The sequence below is a fragment of the Staurois parvus genome, unplaced genomic scaffold (assembly GCF_062004578.1).
Source record: "Staurois parvus isolate SC_StPar_1 unplaced genomic scaffold, SC_StPar_1.0 ptg000023l, whole genome shotgun sequence".
Classification (NCBI taxonomy): domain Eukaryota; kingdom Metazoa; phylum Chordata; class Amphibia; order Anura; family Ranidae; genus Staurois; species Staurois parvus.
The window spans coordinates 482,726-497,495 of NW_028317819.1; the positions used below are offsets into that span (position 1 = coordinate 482,726).

General features: G+C 40.9%; 1 protein-coding gene across 2 annotated transcripts in view; it reads left to right on the top strand.

Moving 5' to 3' along the window:
• ARHGEF25 (Rho guanine nucleotide exchange factor 25) overlaps positions 1-14,770 on the top strand; it is a 429,432-nt gene that overhangs the window by 162,407 nt on the left and 252,255 nt on the right. The window lies entirely within an intron of this gene.

Genomic DNA, 14,770 nt, shown 5'->3' on the forward strand with positions numbered 1-14,770 from the left:
TTGCATTGTCTACATCCATCACTGAATATTTTTATGTGTGTCAAATGGGCCTGTGCTGGGGAGTAGACCATGGGGAACCATCAAGGTGTGGAGGGTTGATGGGTCTGTACAGGCTGAGCTCATAGCCTGTACAGACCCATCAAGATTAGCCTGAAATTATGTTTGGCATCAAGAAGTAGGTTAAAGTAGCTGGAAATTAGTTTGGTTGAAGGATGTCATCCAGCAGTAAGATAGTGGTGTGATGGCAAAGAACATAGGTTATGATGGCATCAAGGAGTAGGAGCTGGAAACCAGTTTGGTTGGAGGATGTCAACCAACAGTAAGATGATGGTGTGATAGCAAAGAACGTAAGTTGTGATGGCATCAAAGAGTAGGAGCTGGAAACCAGTTTGGTTGGAGGATGTCATCAAACAGTAAGATGGTCTTGTGATGACAAAGAACGTAAGTTGTGATGGCATCAAGGAGTAGGAGCTGGAAACCAGTTTGGTTGGAGGATGTCATTCAACAGTAAGATGATGGTGTGATGTCAAAGAACGTAAGTTGTGATGGCATCAAGGAGTAGGAGCTGGAAACCAGTTTGGTTGGAGGATGTCATCCAACAGTAAGATGGTCTTGTGATGGCAAAGAACGTAAGTTGTGATGGCATCAAGGAGTAGGAGCTGGAAACCAGTTTGGTTGGAGGATGTCATCCAACAGTAAGATGATCTTGTGATGGCAAAGAACGTAAGTTGTGATGGCATCAAGGAGTAGGAGCTGGAAACCAGTTTGGTTGGAGGATGTCATCCAACAGTAAGATGATGGTGTGATGGCAAAGAACGTAAGTTGTGATGGCATCAAGGAGTAGGAGCTGGAAACCAGTTTGGTTGGAGGATATCATCCAACAGTAAGATGGTCTTGTGATGGCAAAGAACGTAAGTTGTGATGGCATCAAGGAGTAGGAGCTGAAAACCAGTTTGGTTGAAGGATGTCATCCAACAGCAAGATGATGGGTTTTCAGCTTCTGCACACCCAAAGATTTTCCACAGTTATCTGGGGATGTGATTGAGGTAAATTTAGAATCAGTTCTCTACACCATAATATTCGAGTCCAAAAGATAGGTTTATACCAGATATATTGTATGTGAATGCCAGTGCATTTTTGGGTATCTACTTCATCTCCTTCAACTGAGCTTGATAATAGGGTATGTCAATGGCATGAACCAATTGCTCACTGTTGCTGTGCCAGGCCACTGATGGTAAAACATGTGCACTATTTCTTGAGTCCACATGCCTTGTTTCTATCTTTATATCTTCAATTCCAGTTGAAGGGAGAGGAGTATACAATGATATATACAATTTGGAATAAACCTATCCTTTGGATTTGAGTATTGTGGCATGATTCTTTAATTCTAGATTTACCTACCATGTAAGAGTTGTCTGAAGGCTGGTCTGGAAAGGCTCTGTGTTAGCTCTTTTCTTGTAAATTGTGACTTGGACAATTTAAAGAAACCTGTCCCCAAACTAAATAAAATGCAGGTAAAAGCACAAAATAGAAGTATTTTCAATGCTTACCTACAGCATTCTTCCCTTCCACAAATATTTTTTTATTCACTTGCAGTGTGCTTCTGAATTAGCAACTGCTTCACTTTCCTAGCACAGTCAGCATAACCATCTCCTGATAGAAGGGGAGTACTATAGACCAGTGGTCCCCAAACTGTGGCCCATGGACCAGATAAGGCCCTTTGCTTGCCTTTAACCAACCCACACATTCCTCCCACAGATATAAATGTTGAAAAGTTATTTATTTCACTGGCAGTTATGAAGGGGCATTATTCTTTACACTGATACCAATGATGGGGCACTACTGCTCCCACTGACACCAATAATGGGGCACTGTTCCTTCCACTGACACAGACGATGAAGCACCATTTCTTCTTCTGACACTAATGATGTTTCCCTGTGGTTCTTGGCATGTCAAGGTTGTCTGAGAATAGGCCTGGAAAGACTTTGTATTTTCTCTTGCTCTTTTCTTGTGAATGGGTACTTTTTTTAAGTGATGTGTATCTGTGATAAAACTTCATGGGCCTTGTTGCATTCATTTTTCTGGCAATCAAAACTTGATCAAACTGAGCCAACACACTAGTGAATACAAACAACTTCTCTACTACTAGTTTACTTACCCTGTGATATACATATATGAGACATGGATATATGGAGAATACCCTGTAGATCATATTCTTAGGCTTGGTGTGTATTGTTGTAATTAGTTTTGTTTGAGAATGTTGATGCTGTAATACTTTAAAGTGGTTGTAAACCTCAGACATGACATATGAACAAAGCATATACCTCTATAGTGTATATTTCTCAAAATTCAGGGCACTATATGTAATTTCTGTCTGCTGCCTCATTCTTCTGCTATTTGCATGAGTCACTTCTGACAAGTTTTCCTGACACCAAGAGAAAAAAGGTGACAGGGGAGGGACCTCCAGCAGATTGACAGCATCAGCTCTGTTCCTGTGAGCTGTGTGGTAGGGATGTGTTTCTTCCCTCCAGTCAGAATTTTGCTCACAGTTGTAACTTCAGCTCCCCGCCCCCTGCTTTTTGGAGCTGAGAGATCCTGTGTAAGTTCTGGAATTTGAACAGCTCTAGACAAGCGATGATTGCAAATAAATAGGTACAACTTGCGTAGAATGATTTGTTTCATCTTTGTGTATCACCTGGCCAATCACTTCACTGGGTATATGTAAGGGTTTACATATACTGTAAGTGCCAGTTCACACTGATGCAGTGCAAATCTGATGTGGTTTCACAGTGCAGTATCACAGTTCCTGCTGTGACAGGTTCAAATTGAATGTGATTTCTGAGGGGACTGGGCATTGTAGGCGATGAAAATCACACCACACCCATACTAAACTTGAAGAGCACCCTTTTTTGGGCCGGATAAAATTCACCCTGCATGTATGTGAACAGCCTGCATTGGAAATAATGCTTTTGTAGATTACATGCGAATCTATGCTTTTCGGATTGCATTTGCACTAAGGCTAGGTTAACTTTTTCAACCAAATTGCCTTTCCAGGTAAGGCTAGGTGCACACCCGTGCAGCTGTGCAGGCCGCAATTTGCGCAGGCACAAGAGCCCATTCTTTTGTATAAATAGTAGGTGCAGCGCTAAACCTTGAATACCATAAAAATCAATAAAGTACAAAATGAATCAAAAGTGCTAATGCGGTTATGGAAGCATAACCCCAAAAAACCATATAAACAAAATATAAATAAATCACTGTTTCAAATGATAATCAACATGACTGCTATTATGTATAAAGTGACCATGTAATGATGACACCTAATATGTCCATAAAGTGACAAGGTGGTTGTGATGACACTATATACTGTCACTGAAAGGTGACTAATAGTGCTTAATAAAGTGACAATTGTGATAAATATAAATAAATGTCCAAAAAGAAGTGATAAATTGGAGATCCAATGTTATGATCTCAGAGGTTGGTGATCCACACTTTACATCCAATGGTATGGTGATGTGCCAGGTAATAATAGAATTACGCACTCACCAGATGCACAATTAAATCACGCATTTGAGATATATACTCTCTGTGGTCAGCCGGAGGTCCATTTAAGGATATTGACAGCCTGGTCTGGAGCCCCCTCTCTGAGTCGACCGCAGTACCTCTGCCTTTCTCCTTATAAAGCTCTGTGGGTTAGAAAGCTCACAAAGAGCCCAAAGAAAGGATGCCAATAGTGTGATACTGCTTCAAAACGCATTTATTCCTTCCAATTAAGTGAATAATACAGAGAAAGACACTGACCATATAGGAATCCAAGATGGCCACTGGACCTCCTCGAGGCTCCGGCGGCGTGACGTCTCGACGTTACAGCTCTGCCCATTTATTTGAATAGGCTGCCATGCCCAAGGACACGCAGGAAAGAAGCCCCTGCACTCTTTTTTAAATCGCAGCCCCCACGGGAACCAAGGTTCCCACTACGATTGCAATTTCCAGTACAGTACCATTAGGATTAATGGCACCCACCTGCAGGTCCCACAATCCTCTATGTAGGTGGTTGCGGCTGCCAGTATTTGTGTGGGTCCCACAGTGGCACCACCCGAACAGATGTGAACCAAGCCTTAGGGCCCCAGTAGGTACAAAAAACCCAGTGTATCAGTGATGGTCAATGTAATTGCTATACCTGTAGGCCATATGGTCTCTGAACCCCCAAAACCTGGCTGAAACCAACTGTAGTTAGCATTCCTTTGCCCGATCTTGCTGAGAAGCTCCAGCCATTGGGTGCTTGGCTGTCTTTCTTGTTCAAAACTCTGCGCCTGCTAGGTGCACTCTCTCTTGCCGTAGCAGCGGCCTGGCTTTGCTGCAACAATGGATAGGCAGGACAAAGGAGAACACTTACTGATGCGATACTGGGTCCAAGCACTCAATGGATGGAGCTTCCTAGCAGAAAGAAAAGATGAAGGAACTAACTCTGAGGGCTTTTCAGTCAAGCTTTGGGAGTTGGGGGGTTAGGGGACCAAATAACCTACAAATATGGCAGTTGCATTAATCAACATTTTTTGCATAGCCAGAAATAACTTCCTTTCAGAAAGCAGTGATATAACTAAAAAATTGGAAAATAATGTGAGTGTGTAAACATAAACCTAAGTTTTTATATGCAAGCTGTATATGCCGTCCACTTGTTATTGGTATCTTGTGCACAGACATTTTAATCAGATACTGTATAATGCATTTACGTAACCTGTATACTGTGCTGTTTGTCTTTCATCTAAAATGTCTTCTGTGGTTTCAACGAATTTTATCAAGGTGCTTTCAAGATGGATGCAGGATGCTATGAAAGTCAAGGTCCTATTTATAAGACATTAATGAAGTCACATGCTTTAGTTTTACCTGACCACTAAATTTTAACTTAACGATGGCCACGGTTTTGGGATTATTTATCAAACATCTCAAGCTGGCCATACATACAGAAGATTGAATTTCTGCCCTGATGACATCACCAGGCTCAAAGTCAATTGACTTTTCTAGAAGGAGCTCGTAAGAAAATCCTAAACTGAACAGCACCTGCATTCAGGGCCAGTTCACACTACATGCATTTCAGTTGCTTCTTTTCTGCATCCAAAACGCACAGAAAGTAGGTTATATGGTTGTTAATGTCATAGTTCACATTCGTGCTTGCAGTTCCAGTGCATTCCAGTTGCAGAAAAAGTAGAACCAGCTGCATTTTTCCTGCACAGAACCGTACTGAAATGCGGTAAAACGCATAAAAAATGCACCGAACCGCACTGGAACAGACATGTCCCTATTTAAATAGAAGAAATAGAGGGGGAAAAAATGAACTGGAATGCATAAAAAAGCACTGGAACGTGTAAAAAATGCATCAAAAAAGCACCGAAACGTGTCAAAAACACGCATGCAAAAAGGCATCCAGAACGCATCTGGACTGCGTTTCTATAGTGTGAACTGGCCCTCAGTCCTAAGCAGGCACTCTGCGCATTCTGACAGCCACAGGTACTGGCTCTTAGAATACAATAGCCTATATTGCAGATTTATCCATCGGCACTGTTTAACATGGGTAGGGGGTTTAAGTGACTGAACTCATTCAATTCACAGGCTAAACAAGAGAAATCCCAATTTATATGACCAGCTTAATTCAAAGACATAATTTTCAGACAAGCACGGTGAATAGATAAAAAACCAACCTTTTTACTTTGATGCTCTTGGCAGCTTTTTCACAGGATGTACCCTTAAACAATCAACTGGAACCCTTACGCCTAGTTTACACTTCTGGTCAGTGGGCAGTAAAGATAGGCAGTTGAGATGTGTTTTTATTTAAGCGATTTCTCGGCAAAATAAGGTATGGGGACATGGATGGATGAGAGAGTTTGCTTTGAATTTTAAAAATGAATTAATCAGCGTTTTTGGCTTGTGATGCTCAGATGCAGTGCAGGTCCACTTTATAAGTTAATTGCAATATCCCTAAAGCTAGAGTCTAACTAGAATTTTCAAGGGCTGATTTTAGTGGTTGTGAGGTCCAAGAAAACTGGTCATATGTGGCAATTTAATTCAATCTCCTTCTATAAAATCTCCTTTAGATTTCCCAACAAGTCTGTAACCCAAGAACCTCTTTGATAGGATATAAATTGAAGAGTATAATGTGAATATTATAACCAATTTTGTATACACCTTTACACTGTATTCATATTTATGATAGCCGTATACACAAGTACAGTAGTACATAGCCATTCATGTCAATGACAGACTGTACACTGCAGCTGCTTGGTATAGGATCTGGAATCCCGAGGCAATCACTGTAGTAGCCGCAACTACTACAGTGAATCTCTGCATCCCCAGCAGTCTCTCAAGTGTGTCATAGGCATAATTACATTGATATTCATACTTACATTGATCTAAGTCAACATAAATATGTAGTCAAAGCCATACCTGGAATTCAATTTGTGACACAGAACTGACAAGTGAATAGCAAACCTCTTAAGCACTGCTGAAAGATACAAGAGCCTGCATTCAAAAAGAAATCAGCCTCTTAATGGTAGTAACTGCTCTGTAATCTGATAAATGGGAGAGGTATCTACTTGGGTGAGTTTGGAGGAGAGAGCTCTGAGTGGGCAACACCAAGTACAATGATTGGAGAGAAGTGAAGGAAATCAGTGAATGAAAATGATTTTATTTCTCCCAAATCCATTCATGCAGGTACATCAAATCTGCTGAGCTTTGTGCAATGCGTGAATCAAAATTGTCTGCATTCCTGACTTGTATAATTCTCCACAGAGCAGACAGATGGAAGTGGCTTACTGTAAAATTTTATTCTCCATAATATCCATGCAGATCTGCCTGATGGACAGAGAATCAAGTAATTCTCTAATCCTCAAAATCATGATTTATAGATTATATGATTTTCAAAAGAAGTCTTCATGAATACATTTAAACAGTTTCTTTAAAAAAAAAAAAAATCAATGCACCTGATTTGCAAATCAGTTCACTAATTCAAATGACGGCCATAAGGAGTCCAAAGAAGATGGGGCAGCTGCATGGAGTCAGGAGAATGAAATATTCTGAATAATATTATGATCCTCTTGTTATGTAGACGTTTGGTTTATAACAAGTGTAGGTGCATTGCAAGGCAAACTGCAGGTAAAAGTTACCATGCTTTTTGTATCACCTTTGCATTTAGCTGTCTGGTTAGAGGTGCCTGCTGAGACCTGGACTAGACTAGGGGTTCATAACAGGATATGAATGCCTACAAATAAAAAGTGGTCTGAAAGAATTACCTGAGCAATAAGAATTTGTGTCTAAGGCTCGGTTCACACTGCTGCAACTTGGGATCCGACTTGTGAGACCCCAAGTCGCATGACACATGAGATCCCATGTTAGTCTTAATTAGCACTGAAGTTGCTCCGACTTTAGAAAAGGTTCTGTACTACTTCAGGGAGACTTCTTTCCGACTTGTGCCCATAGACCTTAATGGAAGTCGCCTCCATGTCGGATCTTCATCTATATTGATGTGATTTAGATTCGACATTACAGTAATATTTATTTGTTTATTACAGGTACTTATATAGCACCATCAATTTACGCAGTGTTTTACATATATATTATACATTCAGTATCAGTCCCTAACCCTCAAGGGGCGTACAATCTAAGGTCCCAAACTTACATTCATACATACACCTACTAGGGCCAATTTAGACAGGATCCAGTTAACCGACCAGCATGTCTTTGGAGTGTGAGAGGAAACCAGATATCCGGAGGAAACCCACACAGGCACTGGGAGAACATGCAAACTCCAGGCAGGTGGTGCCGTGGTTAGGATTTGAACCAACGACCGTATTACCCAGGCATTCCCTGAAAGTCACTTCAAAGTCACATCAAGTTGCATCAAAGTTGTACTCAAGTCGCCAGGAAGTCTCCTGGCAAAGTCACACTGTAAGTCACGCGACTTTCAGGTTGCAGTACTGTGAACCGAGACTTATATTTTGCCAGATCTTTTTGATTGCAGAGAACATTGTGTAGCGAGGCAGTACAGGGTCCTGTAGCAGTTGCAAGGTCTTCTATGGCAAGTCATGCCCTTTATTAGGAACTGAGGTGCAAAAAGTCCTGTGACTGTGTTTGTACATATTAGGGATGCACCGAAATTTCGGTGGCCGAAACGTTTTGCCGAAAACACCCCTTTCGGCTGTCGGCCGATACGAAAAAAAAGCACCGATACAGGTGCTGAAAAAACCCCACCCCTCACCGCCGTCGCTGCCACCCCTCGCTGCCGCCCGCCCGCTGCTGCTGCCACCACCGCAAGCTGCTCGGTAGTTCTCAGCCTTACCTGAGAAACCATTGAACGATCCCGACTCTGGGCATAGAGATTAGTGAAGGAAAGATGGCCTCCACTCATCTCTATGCCCTTGGAGGCCCCGAGCAATGTCACTTTTGGTTTCGGCCATTTTTTTTTAAAGCACTAGATCAATGCTTTTTTTTGATCCAGTGCTTTACATTGACCCCATATCTCTCCATAAAGAGGGCCTGTCACTAATTATTTCTATCACAAGGGATGCATGCATTTCTTGTGATAAAAATAAAAGTGATTACATTTTTTTTAAAGAGACAATGCAAAATAAATAAATATAAAAAAAAAGTTTAAAGTGCCCCCAGAGTTTACAATAGCATAAGTATGCCCTAGTATAACTAGCAACAAGGGGTGATTGTCATAGAAAAAAAACATTTTTGGAAATACATGTCAGTGACCAAATCCTAGAATGCCAAATGAAAGTAAGAGATTCTCTGTAGTGGTGAGGTTGCACCTTGGTAGACTAAATAACCATAAGATTGGGGGTTATTTACTAAAACTGGAAAGTGCAAAACCTGGTGCAGCTCTGCAGAGAAACCAATCAGCTTCCACTTTTTTTGGCAAGACTTATTTGAACTAATAACTAGACTCTCCGATTTTAGTAAATCAACCTCTATGAGACTAAACCAACATGATCCAGGGGATAAAGAGGCAAGACTGTCTGAGCTGGAGAAGCAGATTCAGCAAGGTGGCCAACAATTATAAGCTGTACTGGGTGATAATCAAGAGACTAAATCAGGAAACAGGCCTGAAGTGGACACCAGGAACCTCTAGTACAAGGTCATTTTTGTTCCTAAAAAGGTCCCCCAAGTAGTTTTAAAAACAAGTGAGGTTGTAATACTCACCTTCAGTCTGGAGCTGTCCCCTTCAGTCGTCTGAGTTGTATGGTGCCTACCATTACTTAATCTTCAAGACTAGAGACATACTGTGAATGCAGGGCATTATATCACCACTGCATCCGTGTTGTGATACGGTACTGCGGACATCATCCTGCCAGTGCTACTTTCAGTGGGAACTGCCCAGCTGGGACAAGAAGCAACGAGGAGGAAGACCCTAGACTCTAGCTACTTCAGATTGTTCATCACTGGTGTCCAGAATGTTGACTTATACAGAGAGAGGCGTATGGCTGGGCATCATACCTTGTAACCAGACTACCTTTATTGAAATCTCAATGTCACACATACACCAGGAGAAGAGTTTAGGATTCTGTGCATCCTGTGCTAGTGATATTTTTGTTATTTTTTACGCGTCCTCAAGTGATTAGAGGCCAAGAAAAATGGATCAGAGATGTATTTATATAGCACATTCAAGACCACCAGACTGGAGAGAAATTTTTAATATGATTTCCTACATGCTGTTAACAAGGCTCTCTACAATTCAAAAGAGGTGATGGTTCATGCCTTTGAAATAATGACTTTACAGTTAAACAACTGTTAGCTGAATACGAGAGGCCCATGAAAATGGATAGTAGGTGGTAAATATTATTGTAATCAGAAACATATTTCACTCCCTATACATCATATACAGACCTTGGCACAAATATGGATATGTAGCTTGAAAAAATGGAATCAAGGACTCCAGTTGCTACAGCTCTGCGTCCTGTAGAGTTCAATTTTAGACAGAAGTATATTTTGTTATTTCAGGTACTTATATAGCGCCATCAATTTTACACAGCACGTTATATATATATATTTGTACATTCACATCAGTCAATAACCCTCAAGGGGTGTACAATCTAAAGTCTCTAACTCACATTCATGCATACATGGGCCAATTTAGACCTACCAGCATGTCTTTGGATTGTGGGAGGAAACCCGAGTACCTGGAGGAAACCCACGCAGGCACAAAGAAAACAAGCGAACTCTAGGCAGGGGGTGCTGTAACTGGGATTTGAACCAACAAACCTAGTACTGCCAGATGGAAGTGCTAAACATTTAGCCACTGTGCTGCCCAGACTGTTTTGCCATGTTTTAGGTGATCTTTGCTTTTACTGGTTCTATTTCTGCACTTATTGTATGGTGTACAATGACTGGCAAACCAAAGATATATATATATATATATATATATATATATAGTCCGGGCCACTGTGAGTGACTCCTGGGGGTAATCAGGACTATCCTACCTACTGTTTCTCTGTTGGGCACCTGAGTCTCAGGCCTAGAACAATACTATGCGTGATTGTCGCTCCAAAGAAGCTCAGGGACCAAATTTTGGCCCTATGTCATGTACCATTTTACACCCTTGTTTTTCTGCCATTCTCGTGCTATTTGTCATACGAGAGTCATAGAAAATCTTGCTTTGTTTGGCGCGCAATTCAGGATGAATGGTACCCAAATACACATCATGCGTTTTGCTGTGATTTGGAATTCGCAGTGATTCTGCCCGTGATTCTAATTGCCCATATGTGAACAAGGCCTAAGGGAAAATCTGCAACAGGGATCCAGAAATATAAGTCTACCATGGTCTCCAGCCTTCCCCTACTCTACTGAGTTCATGTTGGCTTTGGAGATTTCCCCTTCACTTCCTATGTGGTGAATCAGCTGCCTGTCAACTAGCAAGTGAAGGGAAGTCTCAGATAGCACTAAAACTCAACAGAGGTTTCAACCTATCCAAAATTAAAAAAAAAAGTTTTGAAAGCGACTTGGAATAGCATCAATGACTAAGTTCCCCCTGTGTTCTGTGGGGGGGGAGGGGGAGAACTGGATAAATGGATGATTGAGTGTGGGGGGTTTATATACACCTGCTCTGGGGGGTTAAAAACGTAATATGTGACTGCTGTTTTAGGAAGGTGTGAGAAATGTATTTGTGGCTGCTCTACTTGTATGGGAGGGGGGTTCGTGGTGGGACTGTTGTAGGGGATGTTGTTAATCCTCAAAAATATGAAGTTTGTAGGTATATTTTCATTTTAGTTGAATTTTTTCTTTTTTTAAGAACACAGTAGAGTTGATTTACTCTAGGCAAACAGACTGCGCACTTTGCAAGTGCAGTTGCTACAAAGCTTAGTAAATGAGGGGAAGCTCTGCTGACTTCCATCATCCAATCGTGTGCAAGGAAAAATATTTTTTTTTCATTTGCCAGAGTGCAACTGAACTTGCAAAGTGCACAGTCAATTTGCCTTTAATAAATTCACTCCAATGTCACCTCAAAAAATGCAAGTAAAAGCACAGAAAATAAAAGCTCAATTGCAGTGTTTTTTCTTTTTCATGTCTGATATTTCATTCACTTGCAGTGTGCCTTTGAACTTGCTAAAAAAATTGACTAGTCAGTTCTGTAGCACAGCCCCCTCCCTCCTTGCACATCATAGCCCTCACTATTTCCGGATGTGTCTAAGTACTATCTGTGCTGGCCAGGCTCCTCTACCCCTCCCCTTACCTTCTTACATAATCTTTTATGTAGCTGCTGGGGCAGAATCAAAGGCAAATATTATAATGTGTCACTTGGGTGACAATGGTCTGATGGGTGCCCAGCCGCAGTCTCTGGCCTTTTAGATGTGTACACAGGTGAGGATTTTACAAGTAAAATGCATGTATAAAATATGTAGAATGCACATATACCCTGAAATTCATAAAGACTGGCACAGATAGATTTTGCAAAAGTGTGCCAAAGTCATATACCTATCTAGAACTTTTAGAATTCCACTTTTAGAATGCATACAAGACACTTTTGCAAAATCTACCTCTGTACATTGGTCGTAATTATCTCCCCTTTCGTAAGATACAAACTGTCGGAATTTTACTTTGAATTTGGCTCAGGTGTTGCACAACTTAGGCCGGCCATACATGGGTCGAAATTCAACCGATTTTTCGTCCGAAAATCTCACCTAAGAATAATTTTCGCTTTGTTAGTGGGTCAATGGCACTGTCCGATTTTCGTAGTTTGTCCCCTTTCGGTGATTGGGCATGTTGGAAAATTTATGAAAAACGACCGATTTTCGACTCAATGATGGTCAAATCACATGAGCCATGACCTGGAAGGAACAGACGTTTCGCCTGCTATATGGGGTGAACTTTATGAATTGGTCGGAAGATTTTAGAAATCAATGATGGCGCCATCGGATTACCGAGCAAATGATGTTTTCGATTTTTGGACGAAAAATCATTTGGAATTTGAACCATGTATTTTATAAGTGATTAAATTAGAACTACCTGAATTTGGAGCATGAATTGCTGTCAGATCCGAAACTGTTGCAGATGTTTTTTGAATTAGGAGCCAGAAAAGTGGCGCAGCAGCTTTATCAAATCCCCCCTCATAGCCTTTTAGAAGGATTTTTGTTGAAATGAATAGTCTGGTGACAGATAAGTTAGCAGATACATGTTTTGTGGGTAAGTTACTGTAGCTAGTGCTACATATAATTGCTCGTGAGTAAAGCATGGATTTCCAGAATCAAGTTTGTGCCTGGGATTTGTCTCCGTACTGTAGTTGCACAGGGAATAGTCTTTTACACTATATAAAGTAATCTGAGGGTATTAATAGTATCCTTTGGATGTGCATTGTCTGGGCTGCTTGCCTCCCTCCCTGTCTGCTAATGCTGCTCCTTATCACACACACCCAGCCCCCATAAAGGCAGTTTGCTCCCACACACATTTCGTCTGGTCTGTACAGAATGCAAATAGGGAAACCATGCACAGAGACATGTGTAGCATTGCTGGCAGACATCAGTTCCCAATATTTTATCAGTATCTCACTAAAGCCTAGTGCACACAATCAGAAAATTGTAGGAAAATACCGCTTTCAAAGCAATTGTTCGATAATCTGATTGTTAGTACACAGCTTTCGTCTGAAATTATTTAAAGGGACAAGCAGGGAAAATACAATACCAGATCATATGATTTTAAACCATTCCTGTTTTGTGGGTTATCTCATTGTTGCCCATCTAGTGCACCTGTTGTTAATTTCATTATCTCCAAAGCAGCTGAAAATGATTAACAACCCCCTCTGCTACTTAACTGACCAGATCAATATCCCAGGAGTTTAATTGACTTGATGGTGCAATTTTTTTGAGCAGTGTGTAATATATATTATTATTATTATACAGTATTTATAAAGCGCCAGTAGTTCGCTCAGTGCTGTACATTACAAATGGGGGACAGAACATATGACAGAACAATACCAATACAATGCAAAACATGAGGGGATTGATGGCCCTGCTCTTTCGAGCTTACAATCTAGGATAGATATATATATATATATACACACAGTACATATACATGCACACACATTATTTTAATAGTGTATATGTTTGGAGGCCTTCAAGGTCATGTAATGGGAGAACACATCATGTCATGTGAATCCTGGTGCCTATATAGTTCGTGATTGTGTTCATAAATGTCTGACACTAATTTACAGTGTTGTAGTCTGCTCACTAATAAAAATAAAAAGAACTCTCAGCGCACTAATGGCTTATATCCAGTATAACAAGTCCATAAGTCCCAATGAAGTCAATAACTTGATAACTGCTTTAGGTGGCAGCTGTCCCAGAGTGAGCCAACTCTATATGCATGCTAAGGAAAAAAGAGAGGCGCCTTCTAAGTGCATGTTTGTGCCTCCCTTCTGTCTGTCGAGCTTCCTCCTGCGTGAAGTCATGTCCACCCGGTTTGGAGTTCACAGGTACTTCTGGTTCCGGTCGGACAACGGTGCCTGGGACTCCTGACTTTCCACAGTAGTCTGAGACCCCCTCTACCACCTATGACAGCCATTACCCCATGGGACGGATCCCTGCAGGACGTGGATAACAGCATTTTTGATTAGCTTTTTTAATACTTCCACATTGTGAGTTTTACCATTTGTGGCTCATTAAATATCTTTGTAATACTGCACTTAGAAGGTGCCTTTCTTTCTTTCCTTAGTCTGCTCACTAGAAGACAGGATTTAATTATTTAAGTTTTGGATAGAATGCATAAGGGCCATGTTTTTGTTTCTGTCTGTTATCCAATTGAGGATATTTGTCCAATTCTTTCTACCCTGTAATGTACATACAAGAAATGAGGGTTTAAGTTATCATGGGACAGAAAGGCGCATACCACAATAAGAACATTGTCAAAAGTTTGAAAACATGTTTTTCTGTGAGGGAGATTTCACATGACTACCTGTCCTGTCAGGAAGTGAAGGGAAACTTTTTCAGATAAGAATGAAGACAACAATTAAAACCTGTACAACAGAGATAGTAGTAGAAGCAACCGTTCTATTTGCTGTTCCTGTAAGTTATACAGTGGATATAGAAAAGAATCGCCCCCCTTTGAAATAATCACATTTGTTGCTTTGCAGCCTGAAATGAAGACAGACACAGTTTTTGTTTTATCCAGCTGTATTTACTCAGTGCAACCTATAACATTCTAGTGAATGACATAACACCAACATGTCAGAAAAACAAATAAATAAAAATAATCACCCCCTTGCTGAACCACCCTTTGCTTTAAT